This window comes from Bos grunniens, chromosome 10, assembly GCF_055505025.1.
Source record: "Bos grunniens cultivar Pamir isolate PY7600 chromosome 10, Bosgru_T2T1.0, whole genome shotgun sequence".
NCBI lineage: Eukaryota > Metazoa > Chordata > Mammalia > Artiodactyla > Bovidae > Bos > Bos grunniens.
The window spans coordinates 36697583-36721768 of record NC_141174.1 but is presented as its reverse complement, the minus strand read 5'-3'; the positions used below and the strand labels follow the sequence as shown (position 1 = coordinate 36721768).

The 24186-nt window shown below is 41.5% G+C and overlaps 1 protein-coding gene across 1 annotated transcript in view; it reads right to left on the bottom strand.

Moving 5' to 3' along the window:
• BMP4 (bone morphogenetic protein 4) overlaps positions 1-24186 on the bottom strand; it is a 225950-nt gene that overhangs the window by 189278 nt on the left and 12486 nt on the right. The gene's annotated exons all lie outside the window — the stretch shown is intronic.

The window sequence follows — 24186 nt, the reverse complement described above, 5'->3', positions numbered from 1 at the left end:
CTCCAGGCAAGAACTCTGGAGTGGGTTTCCATTTCCTTCTCCAATATAGAAGTTAAATAAGCAGGGTGACAATATACAGCCTTGACGTACTCCTTTTCCTATTTGGAACCAGTCTATTGTTCCATGTCCAGTTCTAACTGTTGCTTCCTGACGTGCATATAGGTTTCTCAAGAGGAAGGTCAGGTATCTGGTATTCCCATCTCTTTCAGAATATTCCACAGTTTATTGTGATCCACACAATCAAAGGCTTTGGCATAGTCAATAAAGCAGAAATAGATGTTTTTCTGGAACTCCCTTGCTTTTTCCATGTCCAGCGGATGTTGGCAATCTGATCTCTGGTTCCTCTGCCTTTTCTAAAACCAGCTTGAACATCGGGAAGTTCATGATTCACGTATGGCTGAAGCCTGGCTTGGAGAATTTTGAGCATCACTTTACTAGCATGTGAGATGAGTGCAATTGTGCAGTAGTGTGAGCATTCTTTGGCATTGCCTTTCTTTGGGATTGGAATGAAAACTGACCTTTTCCAGTCCTGTGGCCACTACTGAGTTTTCTAAATTTGCCGGCATATTTACTGCCGCACTTTCACTGCATCATCTTTCAGGATTTGGAATAGCTCAACTGGAATTCCATCACCTCCACTAGCTTTGTTCTCAGTGATGCTTTCTAAGGCCCACTTGACTTCACATTCTAGGATGTCTGGCTCTAGGTCAGTGATCACACCATCGTGATTATCTGGGTCATGAAGATCTTTTTTGTACAGTTCTGTGTATTCTTGCCACCTCTTCTTAATATATTCTGCTTCTGTTAGGTCCGTACCATTTCTGTCCTTTATTGAGCCCATCTTTGTATGAAATGTTCCCTGGTATCTCTGATTTTCTTGAAGAGATCTCTAGTCGTTCCCATTCTATTGTTTTCCTCTATTTCTTTGCATTGATTGCTGAGGAAGGCTTTCTCATCTCTCCTTGCTATTCTTTGGAACTCTACATTCAAATGCATATATCTTTCCTTTTCTCCTTTGCTTTGCACTTCCCTTCTTTTCAAAGCTATTTGTAAGGCCTCCCCAGACAGCCATTTTGCTTTTTTGCATTTCTTTTTCTTGGGGATGGTCTTGATTCTGGTCTCCTATACAATGTCACGAACCTCTGTCCATAGTTCATCAGGCACTCTGTCCATCAGATCTAGTCCCATAAATCTATTTCTCACTTCCACTGTATAGTCATAAGGTATTTGATTTAGGTCATACCTGAATAGTCTAGTGGTTTTCTTCACTTTCTTAAATTTCAGTCTGAATTTGGCAATAAGGAATTCATGATCTGAGCCACAGTCAGCTCCCAGTCTTGTTTTTGCTGACTGTATAGAGCTTCTCCATCTTTGGCTGCAAAGAATAAAAACAATCTGATTTCAGTGTCGACCATCTGGTGATGTCCATGTGTAGAGTCTTCTCTTGTGTTGTTGGAAGAGGGTGTTTGCTATGACCAGTGTATTCTCTTGGCAGAACTCTATTAGCCTTTGCCCTGCTTCATTCTGTACTCCAAGGCCAAATTTGCCTGTTACCCCAGGTGTTTCTTGACTTCCTACTTTTGCATACCAGTCCCCTATAATGTGAATCTAAAAAATACAAAAAATTAGTGAATACAAAAGAAGCAGACTCACAGATACAGAGAACAAACTAGTGGTTACCAGGGAGAGAAGGAGGAAGGAAGGGGCAAGATAGGGGTAGGAGATTAAGAGGTACAAAGTACTATGTATAAAATAAGTAAGTTGCAAGGATATATTGTACAGCACAGAGAATATAGTCAATATTTTATAAGTATAAATGAAGTATAATCTATAAAAATTTTGAATAACTATATTGCACACATGAAACTAATATTATAAATCAATTATACCTCAATAAAAATATATATAAGTAAATACACACCTTTGTTGCTACTCAGTTGCTCAGTCATGTCCAACTCTTCACAACCCCGTGGACTGCAGCACACCAGGCTTCTCTGACCCTCATTATCTCCTGGAATTTGCTCAAGTTCAGGTCCAATGAATCAGTGATACCAGCCAACCATCTCGCCCTCTGTCACCTTCTTCTCCTTCTGCCTTCAATCTTTCCTAGCATCAGGATCTCTTCCAATAGTCAGCTGTTCACATCAGGTGGCCAAAGTACTGGAGCTTCAGCTTCAGCATCAGTCCTTCCAAAGAGTATTCAGGGTTATTTCCTTTAAGATTGACTGCTTTGATCGCCTTGCTTTCCAGGGGACTCTCAAGAGTCTTCTCCAGAAGCACAGTTCAAAAGTATCAATTCCTCAAATACACACATATATACCATATATGCATTCACACATTTTGATTGGATCAAAGAGCTATAAATGGAGGGAAAGGACAACACAGCTGGAAAAGTATGTTAATTCACTCAGCAACTTTGAGAATTACCATGTGCAACACACTCTAATAGGTTCTATCAGAATTCTTATCATGAAAACATGGAAAGTGGTGTGGCAGGCTGAAATCTGGTGGCCCTAATGACCAAACTTTCAGAATTCATTCCAGTGTCATTCTATCTAACACTGACTCTAGGTTTTCCATGTGATGAGTTTTGGCATAGCTTGATAAGTCCCTGCACATTCATACTTATTCTCTTGGACTGTATCTTCTGGACCCAGCCACCACGTGGAGTGGCCAAAATGGAAGAGACTCAAGAATTCTGGTTCACAGCCCCCATTATTGACTCCCAGACTAAGGCCAGTAGGGATTGCCAGCCATGGCCATTAGGTCCTTTGGGACCTTCCACCTTTGCAGTGTCCCTAGAGATACCCTACATAGAGCTGCCAGATGATCTGTACACTCATGAAAAATTATAAATCACTGTTGTTTAAAGAGACTGTGGATGTTTATCATGAATCAATGGACAACCAAAACAAGTAGAGAGTGAAAGTAAGACACTACATTTTATTTAATGAGCTCAAAACAAGCTTCAAATAATTCTGACCCTGAATCCCCCAAGGCCTGAAGTTGTGGCCCAGTGATTTTTCAACCTGGCTGTGCCTCAGAGCTAACTTCAAAGCCTTTTCAGAGGTCATATAACTGGGCCTACCACAAAATTCTGGTTCTAGAATAATCTGCAGGACCAGCCAAGTTCTGTGTAAAAAATTCCATTGGTATATTAGAACATGAGTGTTAGAACTGTCAGAAGAATCTGTACTGACATGGCCAGTTATTTCAAAGTGGATATTATCACATATCAGAGAAGGCAAAAGCTTACATGTACCTTAGACACCAAGAATGGAATATCATCAAGAATCTACTGTAATCAGTCTATTTCATGGAGCAATACTGTGCTCAGGAACTCTGTAAGAAAAATGAAGCAGTGGTGGAATGTTTCCAAACCTTTACTGGGAAAAAAAAATTGTCAACTCTATACCCTTTAATCACTAAGAAGTTTCCAAGGTCAAACTGAGCACATAAATCTCAAATAAGAAGTTGAAGAGAGAGGTTTCCTAACAGGAGCAGAAAAGAAAAGGAAGCAAGGCAGCATGGAGCATGTCGCTGCAGCAATTGCTTCTTCTGTCCACCCTGGCTTCATTATGATCAGAGGAAAGGGAGAGGTTGTGCAATTGTATATATAAATCCTGGGTGAGGATGAGTCAGGTCAGGGGAAACAAGAGGCGGGGGCGGCCCACTTTCCTCATCTGCTCAGCATAAGCCTGTGAGGAAACATGCTGACTCTTTTAATAATATCAATGAAAGACAAACATCAGGGAAACAGGCATTGAGACTATGAGGTCCAGCTGGTCCCTCCAACAGGGAAATTCTCCCCCCACTGCCAAACTTGCAGAACCTGGACATATGTTTATTAAGAGAAAAAAAAGGTTTTTCATGTGGATTGCAACAGCAGGATGAGCAAGAAATCTCTAAGAGAAAGGTGAATTTGGGGGGATCAAGGTTCCCTCCCAATGTGAAGGCCTTTCCCTAATGGTAATTTTAGACAATTTGGGTTTGGCTTTATTAAAAGAGGTAAAGGATTTCCTTAGAAATAAAACAGATTAACATATCTGAAAACACTGAAAAGAGTAAAAGGATATTTCATTTTTCCTCCTTGCTTGGATAAGTGTTACTCAAGGCTCTCTTTGCTACAAGTAAATGAAAACAACTCAAACTACCTTAAACACTGATGGGGAGTTATTGGCTTATTAAAACAAAAATCTAAGGATATCCTGGCCTCAGCTATGGGTAGATCCAGGTGCTCAAACAATTTTTCATGAAGCTGCCTCTTTGTGCCTTGACTCAGCCTTCTTCTATGTTGGCTCCATTCTCTGGCAGGATCCCCCAATACAGTGGCAAGACGGAAGCCAAGAGCTCCAGGCCATTTTTCTATCCTCTCAACAACCTTCTACAGAAAGAGTTTCTCTTTTTCCAACTACTTCCAAGAACTGAGTCTCCTTCATAATAATTGTGTCACATGCCCATCCTGAGTCAGTCACAGTGGCTAGAAGAATGTAATCTCCTGAGATGGCCAACCCTGGAGCATGAAGTGGAATCTAGTTCACGCAAGTAACATGGTCTGACAGTAGAGGAGGGGCAGGTTCCCATGAAAATTCAGAGTATTTTTTCCAGAAGCGGGTGAATGGATGCTGTCCAGGTAAATTCTCTGGCAGAAAGCAGAGAACTGGGCCTCCAGGAGAACTCACTGATTTAAAGAGGCAGTTCTGTTTTGAAGTAATGACCATGCAGGCTTCACAGGCCCAATGGCCCACAGATGTCAACTACGCACCCGCCATGGTAGACGGTTTTTGCTCTTTCTCCAGCACCCACTAGTCATGCCCAAGTTGACTGGAATCACTGATACTCAATCAACCTCATTTTTAATGGCCCAAAACAGAGCAACCCAACTCTTACATTTTTCTTCTGATGCAGTCAAAAATTAAGGAGTCTTGGTCTCAGCCCTTTGAGCTCTTTTGCTGGCTTGTAGCTATGTGCCTAGAAAGTTAAACTGTTAAATTCTTCAGCTTTCTCTCAAGTAAAAAAAAAAAAAAAAGACTGAAAGTCCGAGATTGTTCAAAAAGACATTCTATTGAAATAAAAACATTTCAAATATAATGTCATCACTCTTGCAAGTCTTCTCACCTGGGCCAAGAAGCAATGTGTGCCAGATGAGTAAAAAAGAAGAATGCCAACTTTATTGATTTTACCACCTCATTTTCTTCTCAGGTCTGTGAAAAATATTTAACGGGTAATTTTTTTTTATAATTCTCTACAAATCTGCTCTACATCAAAGATTGTTTTTAGGGAGGATGTTGCACAGATACAGAACAGAATACTTGAACTGTGATAGTCTGATTGATCTTCACTATTCCAAGTATAATAAAGTATTGGGGGATGTTATGAATAAAAGTCTCCAAATTCCCAGTGTGGTGGTCAAGGTATTTCATAGTCAAGCTAGAATCTTGTTGGTTTTTCATAGTGTCTTAATGTATTTAGTTTAAGAAGCAGGAAGTCAGCCCTTTCTTCATTTTTCTCTTTCTATCCCAGTCTGCAAGATCATGGCATCCGGTCCCATCACTTCATGGGAACAGATGGGGAAACAGTGGAAACAGTATCAGACTTTATTTTTTTGGGCTCCAAAATCACTGCAGATGGTGACTGCAGCCATGAAATTAAAAGATGCTTACTCCTTGGAAGGAAAGTTATGACCAACCTAGATAGCATATTCAAAAGCAGAGACATTACTTTGCCAACAAAGGTCCATCTAGTCAAGGCTATGGTTTTTCCTGTGGTCATGTATGGATGTGAGAGTTGGACTGTGAAGAAGGCTGACTGCCGAAGAATTGATGCTTTTGAACTGTGGTGTTGGAGAAGACTCTTGAGAGTCCCTTGGACTGCAAGGAGATCCAACCAGTCCATTCTGAAGGAGATCAGTCCTGGGTGTTCATTGGAAGGACGGATGTTGAAGCTGAAACTCCAGTACTTTGGCCACCTGATGTGAAGAGCTGACTCATCTGAAGAGACCCTGATGCTAGGAAAGATTGAGGGCAGGAGGAGAAGGGGACAACAGAGGATGAGATGGTTGGATGGCATCACTGACTCAGTGGACATAGGTTTGGGTGGACTCCAGGAGTTGGTGATGGACAGGGAGGCCTGGCATGCTGCGGTTCATGGGGTCGCAAAGAGTCAGACACTACTGCGCGACTGAAATGAACTGATCCCAGTCTGCATTTTGACCCAACTCCCATTCTCTATCTGAATCCAACAAGATAACTATTACATGGTGTTATGATTTGTAAACACGTCTTGAAAGCATAAGCATAAAAGAATGCATGACTGAAGCAGAATAAAAAGAAGGAGAAGTGAGAAACATACTCTATCTACCTGTTCATAATCCCCTGGCCTCCAAACTGGATAGAATTAAGAATATGGACTACAGCAGTAAACAAAAGAACAAAAGAAGGCTCATCCTTTCTGTCTCAGAAAGGCTATTTGAATATCTTCCTCAACACAAAGAAAACGAATGACCTCATTTAACCCTATGCCATGGGTGAGACACCCTATAGATTCCCCTCTATATTCCACATAAAAAAGAAATTATACTCATCTATCTTCATGCTAAATTTATGCCCACGCTATTCCTTGTCCCTCCTCTTAGCCAATGTTATACCAGATAGGACTCAGAACCCAAGCCTCAGAAAACAATGTAGAACGCTTCTACAATCCTGGGATGTCTGATGAGCTATGAGCTAGAACACATAAAGAGACATGCCACATGAATCCAGTTTTTGTACCTTCTCTTTGAGCCCCATTGCCAGTCTGGCTCTTTGTTTAGGTGACCTCTGGCCCCTGGAGTCAATGTTTGTCTTCTGAACGGTATTTCAACACTAACATCTGGTGATGTCCCCCGGCCTGACATTTGTGAAGCAGATGCTTCCAGTGGCCTGGAGTGTGCCTTCTAGGTCAGTGTTTTCAATAATGCCCTCTGGCATTGATCTCTGTGGTACCTCTCCCCAGGTAAGAAAAGAAATGCCACTAGGAAATGGCTGAGAGAGAACACTTCAAACCATCTGGAGGCAATCTTGGAATATAAAACCCCAGAAGTTCTTGTATAAAGAAATACCTTGGGGTAGGCAGTAGAAAAAAAAAATCAAGTCCTTGGTATTTTTCTGAAGTTTTACTTTAAGTAATCTAGCAGTTCAAGCCTGATAAATCTATAAGTAATTTCTTTACATGTTTCTTTCCATTCAGGGTGCTCTCTCTTGAAATGCTGAAGTAACAGAGAACAGAATCTGTTGTTGAGAAAAACAAGTCCTCTCCTCTCATCCCTACTCTCCCTCTACATATACACACAAGTACACACTTCACAGGTTTTAAGATGCTCCTCTCAAAGTGGGCCTAGAAAAAACTTCAAGGAACCTTGTGAACTAGAGCAGAAATTCAGATAGTCTACATTTGAACAATGGTGTCTTTTAAAATTAGGGGTTTTCCCCAAGATTCTTGAAAAGCTTTCAAAAGTAGTAAGGTCAATGAGAATTCACTATTTCAACTAGATAAAGATTGCTTTTTAAGATTTATTTATTTATTGGCTGTGATGGGTCTTCGTTACTGCACGCAGGCTTTGCAGCAAGTGGGTGCTGCTCTTCACTGCAGTGCACGGGTTCCTCGTTCCTCTGGTTTCTCTCTCATTGCAGGGCACAGGGCCTAAGCGCATGGGCTTCGGTAGCGGCAACACACAGGCTTAGTTGCTCCACAGCGCGTGGGATCTTCCTGGACCAGGGATTGAACTAGTGTCTCTCTCTTGCACTGCAAGGTGCATCCTTCCCTGGACCACCAGGGAAGCCCTAGATAAAGATTTTTGATCCCCAGTACTGTGTCTCACAATATTGTGTCTCACCATCTCCTCTTACAAGTAGGCAACAACGTCTACATAACTGCCTTTAGAGAGGTGGGAATCTTCTCAATCTCTTTATCTTTGAATGTTCAGTTTCAGTCTTTTGTATCTTACATGTTTCTAACATGCTCAGTCTTCTCTCTAGCTTCTTGAACAAACAGAATGCAATCATAATAATTATTTTAGATCTTCTTGTCTACTAGTTATATCACCTGTGTCATATTACTCACTTTTCTCTTCCTTATGGGTCATATTTTCCCACTTCTCTGCATGTCTGGTGATTCTAAATGGATTCCAGATTTTGCTAATATTGTGCTGTTAGGTGTTGGATATTTTTATATTCCTACAATATTCTTAAGTTTTGTTCTGCACTATGGTGAGGTTTCATGCATGCTTGGTGGCTCAACATATCCAACTCTTTGTGACCCCCATGGACTGTAGCTCACCAGACCCCTCTGTCCATGGGATTTGCCAGGCAAGAATACTGGAGTGGGTTGCTATTTCCTTCTCCAGGGGATCTTCCTGACCCAGGAATAGAATTGGCATCTCCTGAGTCTCCTGCACTGGCAGGCAGATTCTTTACTACTGTGCCACCTGGGAAGCCTTTAAGTTTCATGCTTGAAAACAATAATCTTTTCAGGTCTTGCTTTGAAGCTTTGTCAGGAGCAATATTTGGTCTACAGCTAATTGTTTCTCCACTACTGAAGTAAAACCCTTCTGAACTGCAGAATATTTGTGATCTGCCTAATTCTGATCTGCCTAAAGTTTGTGAATTATGAGGTTCCCCATGTCAGCCTGTAGAAACAGGAACTGTCCCAGGCCCTGCATGAGCTCTGAATAGTGCTCCCTGTAATCTATTCCAATGGTTCTATCCCTAAACTTGATTAGTTTTCTCACATGCAAATTCTTATCAGTACCTAGGTGAAAAGCAGACCTTCTGCAGATCTCTGGAGCTCTCTTTCTGTGGTACTTTCTTCTCTCTAGTATCCTACCCTGAGGATTCTGGATAACCTACTCTCCCTCCCCAGCAACATTTTCTCAACTTAGGGAGTCCGTTAGGCTCCACTTGGGTTCCCCCTCCCCACACAATCCTCTCAAGGCAGTAAGGTAGGGCAACCATAGGTAGGACTCATCTCATTTAGTTCCTGTTTCTCACAAATCACTATCCTTCTCTGCCTGATTCCCAATGTTTTCAAACATATTTTTTCACGTACTGCGTCCAGCTTTTTGTTTTCGCAGGAGGGTATAGTTGATCCCTGTTATTACATCATGGCTACAAATGAATCTTCAACTCCATATTTCTAAATTAAAGCCTTTTGCTAATATTTCTTGAGTGTATGTGTGTGTATATATATATACACACACACACACATATATATATATTCTTGACTTGTATTATTAGTCAAGAAGCAACAGTTAGAACCCTGTATGGAACAACTGATTGGTTCAAGATTGAGAAAGGAGTATGACAGGGCTGACTGCTGTCACCTTGTTTATTTAATCTCTATGCTGTGCACATCATGAGAAATGCCAGGCTGGATGAGTTACAAGCTGGAATCAAGATAGGCGGGAGAAACGTCAACAACCTCAGATATGCAGATAACACTGGAGATCCAACCAGTCCATTCTAAAGGAGATCAGTCCTGGGTGTTCTTTGGAAGGAATGATGCTAAAACTGAAACTCCAGTATTTTGGCCACCTCATGCAAAGAGTTGACTCACTGGAAAAGACTCTGATGCTGGGAGAGATTGGGGGCAGAAGGAGAAGGGGATGACAGAGGATGAGACGGCTGGATGGCATCACCGACTCGATGGACGTGAGTTTGGGTGAACTCCAGGAGTTGGTGATGGACAGGGAGGCCTGGCGTGCTGCAATTCATGGGGTTGCAAAGAGTCGGACACGACTGAGCTACTGAAATGAACTGGACTGAACTGAATGGCAGAAAGTGAAGAAGAACTAAAGAGCCGCTTGAGTAGGGTGAAGGAGGAGAGTAAAAGAGCTGGCTTAAAACTAAGTATTAAAAAAGCTAAGACCATGGCATCCAGCCCCATTACCTCATGGCAAATAGAAGGGGAAAGGTGGAAGTAGTGACAGATGGGCTCTTCTTGAGCTCGAAAATCACTGCAGATGGTGACTGAAGCCCTGAAATCAGAAGGTGATTGCTTCTTGGCAGGAAAAGCCATGACAAACCTAGACAGTATGTTGAAAAGCGGAGATGTTACTCTGCTGACAAAGGTCCATATAGTCAAGGTTATGGTCTTCCCAGTAGTCACGTATGGTTGTGAGAGCTGGACCATAAAGATGGCAGAGCACCAAAGAATTGATGCCTTCAAACTGTGATGCTAGAGAAGAATCCTGAGTCCCATGGACAGCACGGAGATCAAACCAGTCAATCTTAAGGGAGATCAACCCTGAATACTTGTTGGAAGGACTGCTGCTGAAGCTGAAGCTCCAGTATTTTGGTCATCTGATATGAACAGCCAACTCAATGGAAAACACCCAGATGCTGGGAAAGATTGAGGGCAGAAGGAGAGGAGGGCATCAGAGGATGAGATGGATGGATGGCATCGCCGATGCAATGGACATGAACTTGGGCAAACTTCAGGAGATGGTGAGGGACAGGAAGGCCTGGCATGCTACCGTCCATGGGGTCACAAAGAGTTGGACATGCCTGGGTGACTGAACAACAATATTTCTTGATTTATATATTTTAGGCATTACTGACTATTGTCTTAATTGATCATAAAGATCTTCCCTCCCAAGCCCAGACCTGACCTCATAGTCTTTCTTAAACAGCACTTTCCGACAGACAGTCCTGACCAACAGATTGGAGTTAACAAGTTGAAATGTTTGACATCCTAGGACTAGACGTTAGAGTGCCTTTCAATTCTAAAATTTTATGTGATTCTGGTTAGGTATTAGAAGATGAAGTGAAAACTTAGATCAGTTATTATAGCTAATTGGAAACAATTATAATAAAAGTTTGCTAAGTGTCAAAGTTATAAAGCTTTAGAAAAAAATCTGTTAACTCATTAACTTTTTTCAACTACTATTAAGAGAGTAAGAGTTGCACGAGGAGTTGAGAAGAGTTAGAGAGACATGTAGAAGGACATGTAGTTTACGGAGTTTCTCGCTTTCCACTCAACAATAGCACAAAGGAAGAATTAAAAATGAGGACTCGCTAGGGATTTTACTTCATCTACAGAAAATACACAGATCTTTCACCTGAGGGAGTGCATGGGTTAGGGATTGACAGAACCCATAATAAAACCTACGGTGATTTCAAATCTAAGAGATTAAAAATGATTATATCCCTGGTTTTGCAAATTGTGTAAATGTTCAGATTCAATGTTCATTTAATTCTCTGGAAGAAAGCAAAATATCAAATATAACTGCTTAGAGCCAAGTGTCACTTTTCTAAAAGTTTTCAATCTATTTATAATAATAAAATACTTTGCCTAAATATGAAGAGAAAAACCCCAGAGAATGTAAATTTGATAGAAATTTTCTGCTTGGATAAAATTAGAAAAACTGAGTCTAACAAAAACAACAAGCACAATGGATCATATAGTAAATAAGAAAAGGACAGCTCTGGCACTATTTACTGAGAGAAGAATGCTGGATCCACACACTCCATTCTTCTCTGGCCCAGCCTCCTCAAGGAAGGATCTGTTAGCCTCATGGGTACTATGGCATCTCAGTCTGAGGGCAGACAAGGTAACAGATAATCACTCTCCCCACTAATTGCTCCCTCCACAGATGGGTCTGACACAACTGGAAGGTGCTGGTGGTGCTGGAAGGGAAGAACTCTGGAGAAGAGACTCCTGAACACCCTTGTTATTCTCGCTCCCTTTGAAAGAAAGAGGTTAAAGTGTCTTCTACTTGTAGCTGTTTTTTGGGTTTTTTTGGTAGGGAGTTTCTTTGGTTTGGGGGATTTGGGGTTTTTTCTGTCTTTGTAAAACCAAATGGGATCAGGAATCTAGTAGTCACTTCTTTGATGCTGCTGCTGCTGCTAAGTCGATTCATTCATGTCCGAATCTGTGCGACCTCATAGATGGTAGCCCAACGGGCTCCCCCGTCCCTGGGATTCTCCAGGCAAGAACACTGGAGTGGGTTGCCATTTCCTTCTCCAATGCATTAAAGTGAAAAGTGAAAGTGAAATCGATCAGTCATGTCCGACTCTTAGTGACCCCATCGACTACAGCCCACCAGGTTCCTCCATCATGGGATTTTCCAGGCAAGAGTACTGGAGTGGGGTGCCATTGCCTTTTCCATCTTTAAGGCTAACTCACATCAAAGATTTTAAAAGAAAGAGCTGCAAGAATCTGAGCTATGTTTCCCAGCTAAGATCTCAGGGGATTCACATGTGCCAGGAGTTGGGACAGAAGCCCTCTCCTGGAAAAGGAGTGTACGTTTGGCCAGAATATCCCTAAAGCTGAACCCTCACCTCTGTAGCAGGTAGCTCTATCAAAAGAAAACTGCCCCTCTGCCAACACCCTACAGCTAAAACTGAGGAGGAGAAAGGTGAAAGAAAAACTCCTTGTATGCTTTTCATGAGTTCTCAATTCATTTGTATGCCTTGTTAAGGATTAAGATGATTGCTGCTCATGCTTGCTGACGTACATCCAAGATTATCCTACTAAATCTCCAGAAACGCCAACTGGGAAATAAATAACGATTGTTCTCTTAAAAGATCTTTGTTTGCCTGTGGGACTATAATGGCCTGTAGGGCTCCTTCATGTGCCAGCCTGAAGACAATCATACAAACAGGAAGAAAGCAAATCTTTGTAAAGCAGTAGACCAGGGCCACTGCAAATCCAGCTCCACATATCTGGTGGCTAGCCTTTTAGCTAAGTGCTGAAGCAGAATGCCAGAACCAAAGGCAGGATAGATAGGCACCCGAAGGCAGAGCCAGAATAGCATGCAGCCTCAGCACACAACCAGTTGTGCCTAGAGCTGGATTTGGGGCTGCTGAGGAAATCAGAATTCTTGGCAGGCACCAGAGGCCTGGAGGCAGCACTGCCAGGTCTTAAAGAAGACCTGTAGTGTGTGTGCACACAGCCAGCACAGCATAAGGCCAAGGTCTGGCTGTCTAGCAACAACTGGCCATCTAAGCTCCCTCTTACATCCGTTCATCCTTTCTCTTTCAAGGCTATCCTCAGAGTTTACTTCATCCTATTTCCCCTGAGTAAAATTTCTTAAGACTTCCTGGAGAGATGAGAAGAAGGATAAAAGAAGATTGACCACAACTTCCCCACTGTCCAGCACCTCACCCCTACTTGGCTCCCACCTTAGGCATGGTCCCTCCTCAGCTCTGGAGGGGTGCCTGGACTCCCCTTCTGAGCAGCCACGTGAGATCCAATCTTCCCTCCCAGCAACGTCCACCATTTATAAGCAGACATACCATATGAGGGAAGCTTAGAGATTCACCCTTGCTTTTTTCCCATCTCTCATTGCCTTCATCAATGCAGGAGGCACTAGTCTCATGGCCAGCACTCTCCCAGGAACCAGGAAGAGCATCTTCAATTTGAAGAAACTCTTACAAGCCTATCCATTTGCCTTTCTAATGTAAAGACTCAGCCATTAAAGAACAAAGTAAAGCATGTATTCAAAGAAATGCTGTATTTTCAGACATTTAGGCTCTCAACTTTTGTTCTATCTTCTTTTTTAACCTTCTGATTTTATAATGGCATAGCTAAGATCACAAGGCAAGAGGAAAATATACTCTTTAACTATTGTATTTTGACTAATCTTTATCTTAACTACCATTAAATCTGCTAAAAAGCATTTGTTTTCATTATTGTGCAAAGCTGATTGACAGGAATGTGAAGTTGGGAGCAAGAGCCAAAAGAAGCTTAAGGGTTTATTTTAAACATATAGCCTTTCTCTCACACCAGGCCCAAAGATCTGGAGAGGGACAATTGCGACAGGTCCATGCAGTCCTAGGGTGGCACAGAGAAAAGGCCTTGAGATAGCAATCCTGCTGCTGCTGCTAAGTCACTTCAGTCCTGTCTGATTCTGTGCGACCCCACAGATGGCAGCCCACCAGGCTCCTGTGTCCCTGGGATTCTCCAGGCAAGAATACTGGAGTGCATTGCCATTTCCTTCTCCAATGCATGCATGTATGCTAAGTCGCTTCAGTCGTGTCCGACTCTGTGTGATCCCATGGACAGCAGCCCACAAAGGCTCCTCTGTCCATTGGATTCTTTTAGGCAAGAATACTAGAGTGGGTTGCCATTTCCTTCTCCCCTGAGATAGCAACAGAGTCGGAGAAAGTATTTTTAATTCATCTTCCTAGAGAACCAGGATTTAAAGGAACTTCTTTTCTGAAGGCCCTCAAGGATCCAGCTAGCATTAACTTAACAAAGTTCAGCAACAAGGACCAGTATTGCTGATGAAGGCCAGAAGAGGAATACGGAGGGTCAGCCTCCAGAGTCAGGCTGCTGACTTCAACTCCCTTCAGCTATAGACTTCAGGGAAGTTATTTAATCCCTCTAAGCTTCCATTTCCCTGTGCATAACTGAAGATAACAAGTTACCATTTACTGAGCATATACTACAAGCCAGTCTCTGTTCTAACACTACCCAAATTATAACCCATTAATCTTTGTTAACAACTCTAAGGCTGTCACCCACATTAACCCATTTGATCCTTACAACAAACACAGGAAGCAGGTTCTGTGGTTATCCCCACTTTACAGATGGAGAAACTGAGACACAAAGAGGTTAAGAACCTCATTATAAGACTGCCTGGAATGTAGTTGGTACTCAATAAACATTAGCTATTGTTATCAGCATTAAGAAATTCCTAAAACCTTAAGCAGGCCCGGAGATGCTGAGTGGATAAAGCAAGATCATATGCTATTTTTTTTCCTTTGTTAGCTTAATTCCTTAGTTCCCAGTTCTCACATAAATTTGCTGTAAACCAGTCACCATCTTTATTCTCTCTCTTATTGTCAGAAACACACAAGCACATAAGACACACACAGTTTCTCACTCACATGCCCTTGAGGGCCTTCAGAAAACAAGTTCCTTCAAAACCTGGTCCTCTAACACCACATACCCCCAATATCCTGCTAAGCCACAAGAGACATCCTGGCAACTCTGATGTAGCTTGAGATTTAGGGATGCTTCAATTCACCAAAAACTTTAGGTGGTCAGTTTAGCTTGATTCTTTTGTGGTCCAGTTGGCCTCAATGAACAAATTCAACAACTATTTTGACTCTAGAGGTCCTAGAAATACTTTCTGGGATTTTTCTTAACAAGCTGATCTGCAGCAACATTAAGACTTACAACTACAAGAATCACCCAAGTGTTAGCACTCTGTTGCAGCAAATGGTAGTATTTCAGCCCCATGTGTAGCCCTGCCCATGATGCTCTTCATGGGACACTGAGAGGGTAGGCACTTGTGAAGACCACAGTATTTTCAGACAAGGTAACTGAGACTGGTTCACAGCAGAACAGCACACACAGATGTGTTTTAATGAGAGCAGCAGGAGACCTTAGCAGATATCTGGCTAAGACACTTTTATAATCATAAAAGTGACACCTTTAGGCTCAGAGAGCTTGAAGGGACTTCCCAGAGGTGACGCAACCAAAAAGGGACTTAGAGCTGAGGTCTCCTTATCCACAGTTTGGCTTCCTTTTCACTATACCTCACACTGGCCTAACCTACATCATCTAGAAAACAAAAAATGTACCCTTCTCCCTTTGCCTACTTAGCATTTTCCCACATGGAACAGAGAAAACTGAGGATGTGAGGGGAAGGAAGAGGGATAGAAAACAGGCCTTGAGTACTGCTGAAAAATGCCTGACCATGGATCATAAGGAAAAGGCATTCTGATTTCCAAACTAAAAAGAAAAATGTCAAATCCCTGAAACCCTGTCAGACTCCCACAACTATCTTTAATGACAAAGTATAGAAATCACTCAGGTAGTGAATGAAATTTTTCCAGAACTTTCTTCATGAGCAAGCACAAAACTTCAATCTTTAAAAATTAGATCTCTATTCTGTGCCTGTGGCTCCTTTAACTGAACTCTTCACAGATGGACTGCAGAGACATACATGCGTCTGGATCTTCAGGGATGGGGAGCAATGCTCTGCTTCCTGCACCATCTGGTTCACTGTTCCCAGCCCCAGCCTACACTCCCACTACAGCCAAGTAATCAGAAGAAATCAGAAGAACACCTCAGGGAAAAGAATCTAGGGCTCAGACTTAACTTCCTCTAAGGGGGATCAAAAACTGAAGACTGTTCCTTTTCAAGTTTTATTAATCCTGGTTCATAATTTCCACCACATCATTAGTCATTTCCTATTTCTGAAGGGCCGGCAGCACTCACCAAGGCATCAGGGAATAAATGGCCAGATAACCATGCCACCTGTGTGCCGTATTGATAGTTACCCACAACCGCATCTGGGTGAGAGGCTAATGTGCTTTTTCTAAAAGGGAAGCCATTTAGAAGTGCAGCCCAGTTTTTGATCTCTTGCTAAATACTTTTATCCACATCATCTCCCCATCTGGGCCTGGAAGTCATCATGTGACCTGCGGTGCTTTGAAAAGAAAGCAGCAACGGCAACAACAGCAAATCTGCCTTAACCCTGGAGTTGGGTGAGCTCTTGAACCCCTCCCAAGAAAGGGAGGGAGTCCCTGTCTCTAGCTGGGAAAACTCTAGGAGCTGAAGTTTAAAGACAGAATGGAAAGTGACAAGAATGATGTCCAGCAAGAGCCCATTTTAAAAACAGACAGATGAAATACAACTTACAGAGAACCTGAGAACTGACTAGTAAGACTAACTCCATGGAGGTTATACCCAGTTCATAGCAGCATGTAAGTAGCCACACAGCCAAGGCTCTTCTCAAATTCCTAATTCCCTATAATCACAGGGTCTCCCCAGTACAAAAACTCTCAATAAACTTGGCATGAGACAAGAAGCTAGGGTTCTGGGGGAGCCCTAACTCCAACACAAACCTAGGAATATAGACGTCAGTTCTGGACACCACAGAGAGAGCTAACAATGAAAAAAGGTATATAGTGGCTTTTTTGGTCAACCCCTTGGCTGGAAGCTCTGCTACCCAACTGTCCAAGAAGCTATGGGGCATACCTAGAAACCTCTGGCCTATATTTTCATGACTAGCAATTCCTATATGAAAGACTGTAAGAGGAACACAACTAAAGCTCATTTGCAGATATTTTCCTTTTTAAAAGGCTAACTCCCCTGGGCTTCCCAGGTGGCTCAGCGGTAGAGAAAGTGCCTGTCAATCCAGGAGACACAGGAGACATGGGTTCAATCCCTGGGTCAAGAAGATCCCCTGGAAGAGGAAATGACAACTCACTCCAGTATTCTTGCCTGGGAAATCCCATGGACAGAAGAGCCTGGCGGGCAGCAGTCCATGGGGTTGCAAAGAATCGGACATGACTGAGCATACACACAATGCCCTGGTATAAATTGTATTAATAGTTGAAAAAAAAAAGTGCCATCTCATTTAAAAAAAAAAGAAAAAAGCTAACCCCTCTAAAACCTGGCCCTTAAATAGCATTTCCATCTGGATAATCCTCAAGCACTTTGCCAAAAGTGAGATAATCACATCCCTACTTATCGAAGACAGAAGTTCCCAAACTTAATTGCATCTCTCAAAAAGGACAGAAAACTGAAGATACCAAGTTAAGGGGGATGCACAGCTTTTCCCCACTACCATTCAAAACACAGTTTTCTCCTCTTGGAAAACTAACATCTTGAGTGTCATCCTGAGTAGTAAGGCTGAGCCAGAAAAAGTGTTCATATAGTCAAAATCCCCCTACTTTTCCACCTTGTCTACCAAGGATAGTACCAGGAGATCATAAAAATAGTTCCACAGGGTATAGTATCAGCAACCACAGGAATAGAAGTGGATTTGCTGGAGAAATTAAATGCCTTGTTCTTTTTTCTTAGACTGTACAAATATACTCTGTAAATATATGTGCTTCTACTTAAACTTTTTTCTTATACAAAATGAATCAAAATACCCATCCCATTCCATTTGAGGAGCCTGTTCTATACATCTGGATGCTTCTTGGAAATTACTAAATATTCAAACTGGAGTTTTTCTTCTTGACTGCACACACACATATATACATGCTTACATGTGTACATACAAACATTATCCCAGCCTTCGGACTTAATTTAAATCTTCAGATTTTACTCTGATTTTCCCCCTCTGAATTGTAGTCAACAATCCATCCATTAGCTACTTGCCAAAGCAGAAAGGAGTAACTACCATTTCTTACTTTTTGATTTTTACAATGTCCCTCAGCTTAAAAGTTTTATCTTCTAGTCTAGTCTTCCCACCAAAGGCTAATGAAAGATGAAAACAATACTTGTGATTACATAGCACCCCATGTGTCAGGAGTGTACCCTTGCTGCAACTTAATTTATTAAAATCTCATCAGTCATATAACTTCCATGTTAATAACCCATCCACCACATCAGGTATTGAGAGCTAACACTTCTGCTTGACTATTTAAAAGTAAATCTGCCTCATTAATACACCTTTCTGAGAAGTTTGGCATTTCAGCTCACTCGATGAATTTAATCTGAATCATGTTATTAATAGTACAATGAAAGGAACCATCTAACAGATCCTGATCTGCACAATGTTTGCTCCCGAGGCCTCTAAGTCACTCTTCCAGAATCACTAAGGCCTTCCTGCTCCCATTTCCAAACCTCCTAAGCTCCCCCAACCCTGTGGTAGCTGAAACCAGTGTTGATTTTTATCTGCATGGCAACCTCACGCTTCCACAGCTTCCAAACTGATCAAGTGGCCTTCAAAAATGCCTCCACTTTTTAAAAAGGCTGAGCCAAGCTCTGTACGATCGAGACAGAAAACAATCCCTTATCATGTCGGAAGTAATACTTGTGGTTATCTAAAGCAACGGTAATCATATCATACACTTTATCTGTGAGTGGCTTTTTCCTTCCAGGGGTAGGAATAGAAACTTCTTCTCCTTCATAATGAGCACTATTGAAACTCCAGCAGGCAGACTCTACTTTTGGCAACATGCCATTCCCTAACATAAGCATGTAATCATCTCAAAAAATGCAGCATGGCAGAGAACAGGTACAAGTATTTTCTGAAAATATGTTTGTAAAGGGACGTCTTTATAACAGGGATTGTTTGTGTTAGGGTATGTATGGTGAAAAAGAACTTGCAGTTCTGGTGCCAGGCTACTTAATCCCATAGGACCTTGTGCAGGGATTCAGGGGATAGGGCCCAGGAAACAATACAAGCTTTTTTTTGTATGTGCTGCTACGTCATCAGAGAAAAGCATTCTGCTATTTAGTCCATCAAAGTTCCTTCTGATAGATATGGTGGCTGTCAGCACACCACATCAAAACATATGCTCTATCAGGGTCTCAGCACTAGAGAAGCCTCTAAAATAAAATTATCAAATGGCATCATTTATGGTTGATGACAATCTAACCACAGTCACTTTGTGACTCATCACACACACAAACATCACAGTACTAGGTGTACACGTCAGCCATGGGCCCTGCAGGTTAAGCTCTCTGATGTCTACAAGACACATCTTCAGGAGAGAAGTACAATGAAGTTTCTTTTTGCAACAGAGAGGAACTTCCATCTTTGCTTGTCAGACTGGAAACCTGGAGCATACTTCCAGGTGCCCTGTGAGTTCAGAAATACTGACCCAGAACAATCAAGCACTATGGAGTCTGGTTCTCCTCCTTCTTGTTCCCTGGGAACGGTCCCACTGTCCCTTGCCCAGTCCCGCAGACTTGCCTCTCACTGCAATTTGTGTCCCTGATCCCAAACTGACTATGCAATACTTATACAGGCTCCAAGAGATAAAATGAGCCTTCTCTCATGTTACCTCTTGGAGTTAGATGAAGGTTCCATCTAACCTTCCAATGTATTTAAAAAATTTTGACAATCAGCTATTGTCAACGTCTTGTCAATAAATAAGAAGCAAAAAATTTAAAATACATTGGAAGGTTAGATGAAAGGAAGCATTCCTATCAATGCAGAATGGTAAATACTAAACTCTACAACAAATGTAAATATCTATTCCCAGGAAGTTCTAAGTTTGAGCTGTCTTGGATGGTTTAAAACTTCTGTCAGGGTCATAAGGAATGATTTTAGATGGCTTATTGCAGTCCCATCCAACAATACGGGTCTTCAATCAACACATACACCTGCAGATGGCTGGCTGTTAAGGAGTTCACAGTCAGAAGCTAACCCTGGATAATGGGCCTGATAGCTTCATTTCACATTCATAAACAAAACATGTGTACTTTTCTCTAAATGACAAGATGGCCTCAATAATCACTCTAAAAAGTGGTATAACAGATGGTTAGAAAAAAATTAATACTAATAATATTTATGATCTATAGAGGAAAAAGGCAAAAGGGCTCCTGAAAATAAAAGTTATTTATTCCTAAACCCTGTTTCTTTGCTTGGAGTTATTTCTTAAGAAAGAAGCTGCTTCCTTCCCTAACCATATAAAACGATCCCTGAAGTTATTTATAGTGTTCATGGCCCGGAGGCATCACTCGGTTCCCCCACCACAAGCCCAACCATGTGTTACTATATTAAAAAATGTGAAAAAGTAATTATGGGGTATGGGAGCCAGTGTCTGCAGACACAACCTGCCAAAGAGGAAGTGACAGGAAACTTATGCTCCTCATTGCCGCTCAAGCACTGCCCAGGCTCCAGGCTCAGAAGAGAGCAATCTGTTCCAAGAAATAAGAAAGAAGCTTGCCCTGGTGAATCAGAAATACCCCTGTTTCTGAATATACAGTAAACCGGTTTCCAGTCCCAGGTCCCCTCAATGGGTCAGACTTTCCAGTCACGTGGAAAGACCACTCACGACACCCTCCCTCAGCAACCAAGCCAGCTGCCTGCCTCAGCTCCTGCTGAACTGGGGAACCTGGGGAGACGGAAGATCCTGGACCTCTACAAGAGTTCAGAACCACCGAAACTGGCCCCTAAGAGCTTATCCTACCACTCTTGGATACTGATCTCTGCCACCCTGTCCTAAACCCAGCTTCACTGTTCCTCTTGCCACCTCCACCCCTGGTTCCTCGTCTTCACATAGGATGTGATGATCCACCCAACAGGGATTTCTGGACCAGCATCCACATATTCACAACCCCCTCAGTTTTCCCCTTAGCAGATGGGCTCTACCACCATTGGGATATCCATGCTTTCTCGCCCTGGGGTCAGAGAGAAAGAGTATTTCAAATATCTGTCCCAGAGAGCAGAAACTTATCAGGGAGCGAAGTATACATTTCTGATAAAAAGGCTAGAGTTCCCAAGAGGCTTCAGCTTAGCAAATATTCATTGAGAGAAATTCCATTTCCTCCCAGGCCCTCCATTTGTCCCTGGTCTAAGCTACAAAAGGAGTTCCCTTTTGATTCAGGAAAAAAGAGACCAAGCACCTACCCTCACAAGAGAGCCCCAGAAGTATGGAGAATCCCGCTATCTCAGGAAGGATTTATTTGGAAGTAAAGAATTATTGCTATTTCTTTATTCAACTTCATCACCTAAACACAGCACTACATAAGCTTCTAAAGAAGCAAAAATTAACCCACATACAACAAAGTATCCTCTAAAAACTGATTTACAGAAGTCTTTTCCAAATTATCTTTTAAAGAAAAGTGAGTTACAGACAACTGAGAATACAGAGGTTGATGAAGGTCAGGAAAATGCCCTCCTCAGTCTCTTTAATATAACTAAATAAATCAAATTAACCTGTTTCCCTAGTGAATAATATTCTATGAACATGAAATATAGTTCTATATTATAAGCACACTAGGTTTGAGTTCCATTTTACACTCTGCAATCCTAGGATACGAGTAAATGCTGATTTCTAAAATTTCTGAAAAGTTTTCAGATTTGTTTTTGTTTTTCCAACTCTGGGCAATAACATATATGCGTGTATATATGTGTGCTGTGCTGTACTTAGTTGTTTCAATCATGTCCAACTCTTTGCAACGCTATGGACTGTAGCCCACCAGGCTCCTTTGTCCATGGGATTCTCCAGGCAAGAATTCTGGAGTGGGTTGCCATTTCCTCCTCCAGGGGATCTTCCTGACCCAGGGATCAAACCCACGCCTCCTGTGTCTCCTGCATTGGCAGACAGATTCTTTACCACTGAGCCATCTGGGAATATTTCATGTACACAAACATATATGCTTGTATTTCATGTACACAAACACATATATTTCATGTATACAAACATATATGTAACTTAAACAGGTATCAATTGATAAAGTTGGAAAGAAGACTTCCAAAATGAGAGAAAATAATCTTATAAGGCTGATCCATGGCAACCTTCTTACATTTAGAAACCGGTTTGTAGCTTTCTGAGATGCCCTGTTAACCTCCCAAAGATCTGCAGACAGGCTTAAGTTATCTCATTATCCCAGTTTTCCCCCTTTCATCTTTGCCTCCTAAATCCTTTCTTGGCTACTGTAGTATCCACAGTGCCACCTGCTGGTTATGGAAGTATCTCCATGACTCCCAGCTCTTCTTTCTGGATTTACTTAATTAAAGTTGATCAAAGACTGCTAGAAAAGTCATAGGAACATACACTTAAGTAATAATAAAAGAATCAATGAGATGAGCAAGATACCTATTAATGGAGGGTTAATATGACCCAATACATTTGCCTGAGACAAAAGTATGGCTATTTAAAAGACAATTATTTTTAAAAGTTAAATGGAATATTTGCAATTTGCTTCATGCAGGCAAGGAAAGAGGGCTCTACGTGAGAATATGTTTTTAAAAAGGAAATAAGGAAGGGAGGAAGGAGAATGGAATGGAAAGTGAAAGGAAGAAAGAAAGAAGAAAAAATGATTAACAAGGCTAAATGATTAAAACTTTCCCCAAATTCTTTATTTTCTTTTACCCACCAATCCAGGATTTCTATTTTTTCCCTTCCTTAAACAAGTACCTTCTACTTTTAAAAGATATGAAGTTTGCAATCGTAGCTGGTTAAACAAGAATAAAACTTTAACTCAATCCCTTGACTTTGATTCCTAGCAGTTCCTTCTCCACCAGAGTTACAGCCCCGCCCACCTTAGCCTGGAATCTGGGAGCCAGTACACAAATGACAGTCCCCAAAGCATCTACAGGCCTGTGTGAGTGCAAGGCCCCCCCTCCCATGCTCAGCCTTTCAGATGGTTCAACTATTTTCCACCTATCAACAAGATGCCATCTGCATCTCAGGCCTCAACCAGGCAAAAGATAAGAGAGGATAACCTTTACAACCCACAACTAATGAACATGAATGAAGTCATTCTTGCAAATTTTATTGTAGGACAAACTAGCACACAGGAAAACATTTTTGCTTCAAGGCTCCTGACAAGCATTAGCTAATCAAGCTTCCTAACAAGCCCCTTGGAGTCCAGACTAGCAGAAGGTCACTATCCCTCTAGCTGGTAGGCAAACTAAGACACCTAGGTTACCACTTCAACATCAGTTCATGTGATTGATATTCTGAAGTGACACTGAATAAAAGATGCTTGCAAGAAGTTTCTCACTGACTATAAGTGCAAAACAGAAAATACACCAAAGTCAGGAGGCACTTGGACAAGTACTGAACCAACCATTATTTGACAATGATTTTTATCAGAGCATATCATTTTAGAAACACAGATTCTCTACCTAAATAAAAAAAAACACTTGTAAGATTTAGATTGCAACTGAGCAATAATTAAAGAAAAAGAAATATCTGCATTTATCAGTTTAGGACTTATTTGGGGAGTTGGTTAGGTTTCTTTCTTTTCCCCCACTCCTTCCCAATTAAAAGGCTACACATGGAAATTACAGAAAGGGTAACGATCACAAATGTGATCTTCAGCCTTGAGCTCTAACTGGCATATCCTCCCATTTTAATTTTGTTTGTATTTGCTTTCCTCTTTCTAAAAGTATAAACTGATCCCTGAGATAGATAGATAGGTAAATATAGCCTTCTACCAAATTCAGGAACTGTCACATTTTATTTTTTCTCTTTTTAAGTCTATAAACTTCAAAATACTTACTGTTAAGTTGGCAAAGCTCCAATCAGCCCTTCACCACTGCAATTACAGTGATTTTTCCATCTGAATATAACTGACATGGAGAGGAATTATAAAAACTCTATATAAAGCTATTTTGATAGATTGGTTACTTCATTGAGAATATTTTTTAACTCATCACAAACATTTATACATCTTCATAATATTCAGATTACGCTAGGAATTGTGAGTCAAAATAAGAGTGGCTGTCACTATCTGAAGGGAAAGTGAACTTAGGATGTCCCTTTAAAATCAAGCAAT